Raw genomic sequence first — 11,286 nt, 5'->3', positions numbered from 1 at the left:
CAACTACGTTCAGCTTTGTAGGCCACACTGTGGTCTGAAAGTGTTATATGGGAAATTCTGGAAAAGAAATCCTAAGTTTTAAATTATGTGCTCTTCTGAGTATTGTGATATAGTGATGAAATTGTGTGCTCTCTGGCACCACCACCCTGCGCAGGACCTGGATCAATCCTTTGTCCAAAGTAGTCATGCTGTATGCTGTCTGGCTTTAGTAACTCAGTGGCCACCTGGGTTATTAGACCTTCAGTCGGGGTACCACAGTGCTGATATTTAAGGAAACTTTATTTCATGTAATAATGACCCCAAAGCCCCACAGTGATGCTGGCAGTTCTATTACAATGTATTGTTATAATTGATCAATTGATCTTTAGTTATTATTATTTCTTGGTGTGTCTACTTTACAAATTGAACTTCATCATAGTTGTACATGCATAGCAAAACGTACATGACTATTTAGGGTGTGGTGCTGGCTCAGGTATGCCCTGGGGCTCTTGGAAAACATCTTCTTTGGATAAGGGGAGACGTCTGTGTTCGGCTCTACCATTGTAGCACAGCACCAACTCCATAGAAGATATGTAAATGAGTGGACTTTGCCATGTTTCAATAAAACTTTATTGACAAAAAACATGAAGAGGGCTGAATTTGGCCCACCTGCTGGCCATAATTTGCCGACCCTTGGCTTAAGCCTTCAATCTGATGAAGAGTCAAGTTTCTTCTTTACATTTATTAGAGACTGCTTGCTTTTTAAAAGTTTTCTTTTGTTTTACATCTATGCAGAAAATGTCATAGTTCCAAAACCAAAGCGATGAAGTGAAGTACGCTGTGGAAAGTCTGGCTTGCCTGGTGCGTTTGGGTGGCCTCAGTAGGTTTTGCTGTTGGGGCCTTTTTGGGCCAACTTGGTCTTGTCCCAGGGACTCCGCCAAAGCACCTCCTGTATGCTCCCTGCTCTGGACTTTGGGAGGGGCCTGGCGTTCAGTCCTGACCCCATTTCTGGTGCATTTGCAGAACACCTAACTCCAGCTGGCCAAGCCATAAATCAACAATGTATTGGCTCATCTAGCTGGAGTGCTTGGGTCAGAATGACTTCAAACCCAGTTGTGTTCAGACCAGTGCTGGCCGCTGTGGTGTTTCTGCATAAACCAGCAGAAGGCACCTCTTGTGGGTAGACGGCCCTGTAGGCACCTTCTTTGGGGAGCAGCTCGTAACCTTCCGCCCCTCCAGGTAGTGTGGCCTGGTGAGCCGCCTGCAGTCCTCACAGGTCCCGTCACCGGCGCCCGCCCGGAAGGCCTTTCGCAGCGCATAACGTGCGCAGCGTTGTTCCCAGCTCTCGCACTCTTCCAGAGCGGCTCTATTCTCACAAGGCTGCTCCTTCCTGAACTCCGCGATGGCCACCCGTATGTTGCCAGCCTGCTGTCCTGCGAGGGTTGCAGACCCCTCAGAAGGAGAGCTACCTGGTGTGAGAACAGGGCACCCGGCTGGGTTGTGTGCTCTTCCTGGCAGCCAGGCAGGGAGGGAGGGGTTGCTTTGGGGCAACCTTGGGTGAACTTGGACTAAGAGGCTAAAAGGAAAGCACAAGCGCTATTACAAGAAAAAGGATGAATTATTTCTTGGCAGGAAAAGGCCCACCATCTACTCCCCTTGCCTGTCCGGTGCTGCCAGCCAGTTTTCCAGCTTCTGTCTGCTTTGCTCCACTTTCTCCCTGGGCACTAACTCACGCCCTACAGTGCTCATTCCCAGCCTGCAAAACCCATGCGGCCCGACTCGAGCCGTGGAGGAGCCTTGGCTCGGGTCTCCTCCGTCTGCTGTAAGCGCTTCCCTTTCACCAGCGCCCCAGTCTTTAATGGAGGAGCCGCACCGCGGCAAGGCAATGCTTTTTTTTTTTTTTTTAATAACCAGCTCGTTTAAAAAAAAATTAATTTCAGTTCAACTTTTAGGTGAGGGAAGAGAAAGGATAATTGTGTGGTGTTTCCTGAAAAGTTATGAAGGGAAGCAAGGGGTCATTTCTCAGAACTCAGGATGAATAATTATCAGCCTTGGCTCTTTCTTTGCTGTGCTTTGCAGCCGAGCGGTGGGCCCTGGACTGACTGGGCTTCGCTTCTAGTGACGCTCATCTGATTTTTCTAGTTGTGAAGGAGGTGTTTGGAATCGGGTAAAAGAATCCCAGGCAGAGGGTGGGAAATTTCCACCGTAAGGCAGGCGGCTTCCACATCTGGTGGCCGGGGTGCGGCGCCCCTCTCCCACCCTCCTCTGCAGCTGGCCCGCTCTGGTCTCTCAGTGGGCATGTCGTGCTCTCACACCTGAGCACTGATGCAGGGATTTTTTTCAAGCTGTCATTTGTCATGTGGATGAAGGTTTTATCTCCTGTTCTGTGCCTACGACATTAGGGTTCTAATTCCCACCTCAGGCCCCGTTCCCTGAGCATCAGGGCTGGCCTTACCTAACCTTCTGTGTGAGTTTCAGCTCCTGGAAAATAGAGTTAATATCTTCCCTGCTCGCAGGAACACAAGAATTAGTCATTGTTTCCTGAGTGCTAATCTCAGGCCGTTGCCAGCACAATTCCACCAGCAGCCCCCAAATGATATCTGACGGTGTAGCTGCTGACGAACAGCGCTTATTATCACCATTTTCATCACAAGGCTTGAAACCAATACTTATAAGGGCACTACTCAATCCATAAATCCAAGGAGCTGTCATAGTACTGCAGTGAGAGAGAAGCAGAGCTGAGGGCCACTTGGAAAAAGAATCCCTCCCCACCTCAGCACCGCTGGCCTGCGTCGGAGGCTGGCAGGCAATCACAAAGGAAATTAGAAGGTCACCATGCGACGTGGCTTCATCCCTTTCAATTTCAGGCTATGATTAATCTCTTCTGATGTTATTTTATTTGAAAGAATAATCTAAAAGCAGCTCTGGACAGAATCAAGTCTCCTTAAAAGTGAAATGTACGTGAGAGATGGAATGTGGCTCACAGAAAAGACAGGGTGGTGGTCCTTGAGAGGGGGTTGGTGACTACTGAAGCCAGTACTCCTAGGCCTGTGCCTTAATTTATGGCTCTAAGTGGAGAGCTTTTTCTTCTTGAAAGTTGGTGATTCATGACCTCATTTGGGGTCTGACTCCATCAAAAAAAAGTGTTCAGTTCCAAGGGCTGCTACAAAGAGACCCCACAGTTTATCCTGCCTGAAGGTCTGGGTCTGCTGTTTGGGGAATTTTTGTGAGGCCCCTCAACCTGAGTTTTTCTGCCCTTGTGAGTTGTCTGTACTCTCTAAGAAAGACCCTTCAAGAGGCAGGCTGCTTTGCTCTGGATGGTTCTGGAAGGCAGGGTTTCTCTATGCGAGCTACCAACATTCCAGGCTCATTAGGTGTTGAGACCTAATGCCTCAGGGTCACGGGAGCTACAGTTATACTTGCAACAGTTTCCACACATGAGTGTGCTGGGAGCTCTTTCCACATGGACTGTTGATGATATGCTCTCCCCCAGTAGGGGAGGGGCCGTGCTCCAGGCTCCTGCAAGCTCCTGGGATGGTAGACTTGGAGCCCCTCTGACTCAGGAGGTGTGCGCCTGTGTGTGTGTGTGTGTGTGTGTGTGTGTGTGTGTTGTTGTTGTTGTTTGCCTTGTGCTATGTACATCTGCCTGGGCAGCCATGCTACCAATAATTGTTTTTTTTTTTTTCAAAATTTAAAAAAATTTTTATTGATAACCAGATAGCAATGAGACAGTTTCACATCAAATCAATAATTGTGACTGCCTCCCAGGTGCTGCTCTGAATTGTGCCCACAGACCAGGTGGCTCATCAGCTCTCCAATGCCACTTGCAAGTGTCACTGCCTAAGTGAGCATGTAATTACCAGCTCTCACCGTCTGCTGCCGGCAAGCAAGCGGGAGGAGGCACAGAAACAGGGCCTTTAGCTTGGGGGTGGGTGTGAGGGACACTGGCCTTCAAATGACAAAGAGTTGCTGCTATTTGCTTTGGAGTCTAGAAGCTGTGTTGTCTTGCAGGGACAGTGGTCCGAAGCTTGCGGGTGGCCAGGCTGATGTGAGCTCCCCAGATGTGTGATCAGGCGCTGGAGGAAACTTCAGGAGATGCCAACTTAAAACTTACCTTGGGGTCTCTGTGAGCTCCAGGCAGGATTTCATTTGGAGAACTCGCTTCCCATCCTATCAAACAAATTAAAACACACACTTCAACTAGAATTTATTTGTAGTAAAGATAGTTGGAAGGGAAGGCCTGGCCCTAGCTCAGTTCTTTAAGTGGCTGCTTCCACAAAGCTGTCAGCCTCAGGTTGCTGGAGTTCAATCCCCACAACACTCCAGCCAGCCAAACCTGCCCTGAAGGCATTCGGAGCAAAAAAAAAAAAAAAAAGATAGTTGGAAGGGGTTTAATGATTTCACTTCTTCAATTATCTGGAGATGGGTAATCCATCATAGTTACAATTAGTATGATTTGCCCCACAACCAACAGGCATCCTTAGGAATTCTAGCGACTGGTTTCTCAAATGTAATGAAGTTTTTATGACTACTGCACTGTGAATACTGCACTCAACAAGTGGAAAGAAGGCCATGTCGTTGCGTTTGGTAGGTGTGTAATGATGCATTTATTAATTTGGTTTTGTAGCTTTCTTGTTGTGGCTCAGAGCTGATAATTCTACTTCTCCATTTGCTTACACAGAACCTAAAAAGGCTGTAGCTAAGGCTCCAGGTGGGGAGACTGGTTCTGTTTCTCAACTGTGTGGAGGCGAGAGTGAGATTCCCAAGGCTGAGGGGGATTTTGCCATGGGGAGGGCTTGCCTGGCAGTTGGAGTTGCTCCCATTTTCCTCCTTCTTAGTTTTATGGCAGCAAAAAATTAAGTCCAAACATCTGGAGATCCACATGTGTGATTTGCAAACATCAAAAGCAACATTCATTCCTTATTTCTTGATTAATTTATTGAACGTCGGCTTTCTGATCAGCCTACCAGCTGGGCACTTTACTTTTCCCTGTTGCACTAAACGAAGCATAATTGTAGGGAGGCTGGGCGGTGGGGAAAACAATGAGAAATTAGGTGTAATTGGGTGGCATTTCCTGACGAGTTATAATACCGAGCTCGAAATGGGATCAGTCAGTGTTTTGTTTTCTTTTTTCCAAGAAAGGATTTTGCAATTATTCACAGCCAACGAGTTCTGCTCCCTACCGCTTGCCAATGTGGGGCACTGAGGGGAGGTATGATTTCTTTCTTCCAGCCTGAGGTCTCGAGTCTCTTAGATGCTTATGGTAATATTTAAAGATATAAAAAGGGACAAGACAATTAAAAACGTGTACAAGCAGCTTTAGGGCTGATGTTATTGATGGCTTTGTGATCAATAGTGCTATTTTTATTTGGATTGTTGGGAAGACCAAGCCTTAGGAAGCTAGGGCCATAAAATTTAGAGAGCCCTGTAGCGGGACTGTGAATCTTGTGATAGCTCTGGTGTCGGGTGGGGAATCACAACTAATTTAAAGGCCATGGGTGATGGAATGAGGCTGGGCTTGCCAGCGTATGCACAGGACAGTGGGTTACATCTGCCTGGCCTCCAGGCCCCAGGTGGAGGAGGAGCTGTTTATAAGCGCTTTAGGCTGTTGCTTGAATTTTAATCTTGAGATCCAAGTTTGCTTTCAGGGTGAATTTAAGGAGCTAGCCTCTGTTCCAATAGCTTTACCTAGAGATTAAAGAAATCTTCAGCCTCCCCAATTTCTCTGCTCAGGGTTATTTATTTATTTATTTATTTATTTTACTAGGAATTGAACACAGCACCTTGTGCTTGCCAGGCAGGTGCTATGCTGCTGAGCGATATTCCTGGCCCATCAGGGTTGTTTCTATGAAACGGATTTGAGAGAGAAAATTTCATCACTCAGAGCTACGGATAAATAAATATAAAAATGTTTTATATTTATTGTGTGCTCTTTCTGGTGACCTGCCTGGACCTTGGCTTTCTGATAATCCTCATGGCTAGTGTTTACTGGGGGCTAATGACATGCATGGTTCTGCTGAGTGCGTTTTACATCTTATTTAAAACTCAAGCAATGTGTTGAACCCCATTCCTTGGCCATTGTCTAGACCTGCCCTGGCCAGTTAGATAGCCACTGGATGCAGTCTTTGTTTTGGTTAAAGGGTCTTGTTATGCAGCTTGGACTCATAATGATCTTCCTGTCTCAGCCTCCCCAGTGCTGGGATTACAGTTGTGCACCACCATGCCAAGTTTCAGTGGCCAGCGTGACATGTGATATCAGGGATCAAACCTGGGTCTTGGTGCTTGCCAGGCAGGCGCTTAGACCACTGAGTTATCTCCCCAGCTCATGCTGCACGCTTGATGGCCTGTTATCATAGCTCAGCAGACATCAGACTTCAGACAGGAAAAAAAAGATTGTCACTTATTTAATTAACATTTTTATATTTATCGTGTGCCTAAGTGGTAATATTTTGGATATAATGAGTGCTGTAGATATCTTGTTAAAGTTATATGCTTTTTACTTTGTACTCTTGCTTTTATTTTTTAAGGAAATGTCTCTGCTAAAAATTTTTTAAAAATACAGATGTGGCTTTTGTGATATTTTTGTTGTAAAGTGCTGGCCTAGAGGAAGAGAAGAGAAACAGAGAGGTAAAGGGACTTGGTCAATGTCACCCAGCATGAGTGACAGGGTTCTCAAGAGGCTGACCCTTGTCCCCAGGAAGGGGATTGGTGCATGGATCTGCTCCTCATTCTTGGGGTTCTGTCACCATTCTGCACCCCTGCATGCCCCAGTAGCTTCTTTGTCCTCAGTCTCCCCGGCTTGGTCACCAGGAGCTTGGGTGTGTGACCTCTAGGACTTTTTCCCAAAGGTGACATTCTTGCTTGGCCCTCTCTGGCACAAGAGGGTGTGATGTGAAAAAGATGCATCAGTCTTTCTTTTAATGCTTGTTTAATTATATTTAATTACAGATCTTGTCATATTTGAGCCTGCAGCCGGTGTCCTGGGGCCATCTGCTGTAAAGAGTTTTGAAAAATCTAAACTTTATTTCTCGCCATCGATCCGTGGAGTTAATGGGCCTGAGGAGGAATGATTTCATTCGTCCTTTGAACTCAGAATGAGAGGCTGAGGGAGAAATCCAGCCAAGATGGCTGAGTGCCAGAAGGCTGCCTTGCAGAGAGCAGGGGTGGCTCAAGCGCTCCCTGGGGTGTGCGCCCACAAGTGCCCATGAGGTTGGCACAGTGCCCTGCAACAGGCACTTGCCCGCGATGTCAACAGTGGTCTGCTTGCGCCAGTGCGCACTGTGGCATTTCATGGTCTTGGGCCAGGCCCCAGCCCCTGGGTTCCCTGGAAGATGCCTGCTGTCCGCTTGCTGCCTGGATCCCTGTATGGCAGATTCTTATGATAGTGAGGTGCTTGGGAGCCAGGATCCCCTTTCAGTACCACTCTCAGGATCCCTGGTGGAAACTGAGAGCTGCATGTGGAGACAAAACAAGACTGGCATCACTTGTGCTACCCCAGTACAGAGCCCCTCACACCACCGCCAAGCCCAGGGTTCGGGCTCCTCCTGGGTTGCTGGTGCACTGATTTTCCTTCAAGCCACCTTCAGGCCTCCAATCTTGGTGTCTTCAACCAGCCTACCTGATTCACTGAAGCCCCCCAGATGGAGAACCCAGGTAAGGGGCATCCTGTATGGCAGGGGCCTTGAGGCAAATCCCTCCCTGCAGAGCCTGGGGGCTCTTATTTGCAAAATAAATCTCATCCTATCTGCAGGGTCTCCCCTCATGGAGTTGTTGAGAGATCTCAGCAGTGTAGGAGAGAGTGATATGAAAATGTGGGTAAACAGGAGAGTGGTATTTAAATGCAGGCTATTACCATAATTGCCTTGTATTGTGTCAGTATATCTCGTGTCCCCAATTAGATGTGAGATCCATGCTGACAGCCACTGCATCTCACCCCCTTTTGATATTCCCCACACAGCCAGGCTGGTGTTGGGGAATATGGGCGCTGCTCAATAAATGTGTAGTGAATTGAGCTGAATTTCATTTTGGTTCCAAATCACCCTAAAAACTTGATCAGGTACAGCCCACAGGTTTCATGGTGGTGTGTGAGAGGGCTCTGAGCCTGGCTCCACTGTGTTTGTCAGAGAACATTGTGCGAAAGAAGAGATCAGTGAAAGAATGAAGGCCTCAGAGTGTAGGCTCTACGCCCTGGCTCTTAGCTGTGACGACAGCCCCAGACTGCACTGCATCTGCTTGAAGCCAACTTCCCCACTGGTGCTGTGGGTTGCACTTTCCACATCTTCCCTCGCTGTAGTTCCGATTTCTATTAAGTCGTCAAAAGTAATGTAAAATTATCAACAAAAAACCACTCCTGGATTAATCTCTCCTTTATGTAGGGAAAGACATAAAAGAAAGCATAAGATAAGAAAAGAAAATGAAATACATCTTATATTTTCCAGGCCTGCCTGTCAACCTCAAGCTTTCTTGCATCGGGGTGCTGGGGGTCCCGCTCATTGTCTGGATTGCTTGGTACTTAAATAAACATCGGATTAATCATTTCCTGGGAATCTGGTGCAGTCACTAAGCCAAAGGAAAGGTACTCAGGAGCCACGGGGAGTTTATTTTTATAGCAATGCATACCTTATCATCAGGTATGGCCAATACATCAAAATGATAAGCCAAATTTGTATACTATCTTGCCCTGCCATCGATAAATCATGTTAACACTAAGCTGCCGAATCAATTCAGCCCTGACACCAACCTTTCTGTGGAGAAGAGATTTGAGGAAAAGAATGTGGACATAACCAGGGAAAAGACCTGTCTGAGAAGGTGCACAAGAGAAACTGAACTTGGCCAACCAAAAGTGGAGGCATCTTTAATTCAGAAATGGCCAAGCAGCGCTCGGCAGTCCGAGGACGGGGAGGAGATGGATGTTTTGAGCATCTTTTCCCTGCCAAGGTCTGTCTTCCAAAATGTCCATTAACCTCAGAGGACATTCCAGCTGGCCCCTCACCCCACCAAGGCAATGTAAGTACAATGATTAACCAATCCACATGAGCACCAAGATTTCTGGAGCTCCTCTTCACTAAAAAATGCATTAGCTCCTGGCAGTCCCGTCCAGAAATTAATTCACAGACAACCAGGCGTCATTACCCGTGGCCTGCCCTGACTAACTGCTCTCTGTTAGGGAATTTGGGGATGGAAATAAGCTATTTCCAGCCACTTTATCATCTGGAGACTTCAGTACATAGTGTGTCTTTGGTGAGTACTGTTATTATAACCTGTTTCGAGAATTGCGATTGCTATTAATTCTGCAGAAACAGGCTCCTACCCAAACCCATCAGCATGGTGCCTTTAAGTCTTAAGATCAGCCTTTAATCTCGACTTTGAAGTTGTTGGCACAGGCTGCAGTTTTATTGTAGCCCAATGGCTGGGTGTTTTAATTTTCTTAAAAGTAGTGAGCTATTTTCCCCAAGCACAGACGTCCAAAGGCTGTTCTCTGAACGGAGCCCAGCTTGGGCAGAGGCCAGTGCAAACAGTCCAGGTGCTGGGTGGGCTTGGTAGGATGCAGGCGGTGAGAACCCTAGAAGGACTCCCTCCAGGGAAGCGTTGGGACTAGTGCAGCCAGCTTGAAAAAATGAGGAGGAGTAAGTAGTGAGAGTTCTGTGCAGGTCGGGGTCACCCTGGGGAGGAGACCTCCTTGCACACTGTTGAGCGCCCTTCTCACAGCCCTCCTCCTTCTCTTGCATCCGCGGTGGGTCCCAACAAGCTCTTCTGTAGCTGCCAATTCTGCCTGGCCGAGGGCCACTTCCTAAGATGCGTAGACCGCTAGATCTCCAGCCCCAGCTTTCGTGCGTCTTCTGCGCTTCAGACCCACGGCTAGACTTCTTTGGACGTTTCTCTCGCAGCGCCTCTACCTGCATCACTGTCCCCATGGACAGCTTTGCTTTATAGTTTAAACCTTTGGTCTTTCTGCAAGAGCCCTGGCCCCTCCTCCCGCAAAGTGCAGACAGCCGTGCCTTCCTCCGGGCCCGCTGTATATTCCTGCTGTATGTTTGATCTTGGTGCTTATTGCCCCATTTTTGTTTCTGTTTGTCTCCTCAAGGAGACAGGAGCAGGCCAGGGACGTGCTGCGTTCTGTTCACTTGAATTTTCACTTTCCCTCCAGGGCTTGCAGCACAGTAGGTCTCTGCAAATATTTATTAAATGAACACACATGTATTTAAACCCAGGAGATGGAGGAGAAAGATCAGAGGAGGATTTGATAAACAGAAGGCTTCCAAGAAATAGCTTCAACTCAAATCAGCCCTTTTAAAAAATTTTTCTTATTTTATTGTACTGAGAACACTTAACGGTGAGATCTACCCTCTTAGCAAATTTTAAAGTGAATTGCAAATTATCAAATCAAAAGATGATTAAAAAAACAGTTGAAAAGACACTCAATATTCACGTGCTACCTTGGAAACGTGTTAATTATCATTATCATATGGTGCGGCTGTTTTGGATTAAGCATCGGGGCTGGGCTCAGCAGAGCGCTGAGAGTTTTGCACCTATTCCCTTGTCTGGGCCTCCGGAGAGTCCGGGGTGCACGCTCTGCCTCCCAACCTCATTGGAGACGAGGCGATGGAGGTTCTAGAAGCTTTTCCTGCTACCGCCCCACCAGGCACTGCCGAGCAACAGGGCTCCCATCAGGGGACTTTGTGTCCCTACCTCTCCCTGCCATGCTTGTTATGTCCTGGCTTCTAAAAAGGCCGGATGACGCAAAGACCTGTGGAGGACACGATCTGAAAAGGGCACGTCTTTGTTTTCGCCTGAGTGCAGCGCATTTTCCACCCACCAATGTACTTCACTTGGTCTCCAGGATAATCAGTCGTATACGTTAGCCAAAGAGAGGCTGGTGTGTGGGCTGCAGCCGGCCACGGTGATGCGGTGACTTTACCTCTAAAGAGAAGCTAATGGGCTCGGTGTAGGGGGGTGAAAGCCCCTGACCTTGGTTGGATAAGCCCCAAGCACTAATCAACATCGCTGAAGATGTCTGTGTACGCTAACAAAGCATAAATATTTGGTCTCTGTTGAAGGTCTCCGGGGCCATGGCGAACAGCAGCCTCATATGTGCACAGGCCACCTGCCTGTTAAGGGAGCGAAAACACAGAGAAAAACAGTCCTTTGAATCCATTCTTCCCCATAGAAACAGCCACGATGTCCTGATCATTATGTCTAAAAAAGCAGTAGATATGAAAATTGGATTTGGTTGGAGCTGGATTTTAGCTGCAAATGGGTGGTTTTTAATAAAGTGCCTCATAGCAACCGATCTGTGAAAAGCTGATA

Source organism: Octodon degus, unplaced genomic scaffold (genome assembly GCF_000260255.1).
Source record: "Octodon degus isolate 3935 unplaced genomic scaffold, OctDeg1.0 scaffold00296, whole genome shotgun sequence".
NCBI lineage: Eukaryota > Metazoa > Chordata > Mammalia > Rodentia > Octodontidae > Octodon > Octodon degus.
Note: the sequence above shows the minus strand (reverse complement) of the source record.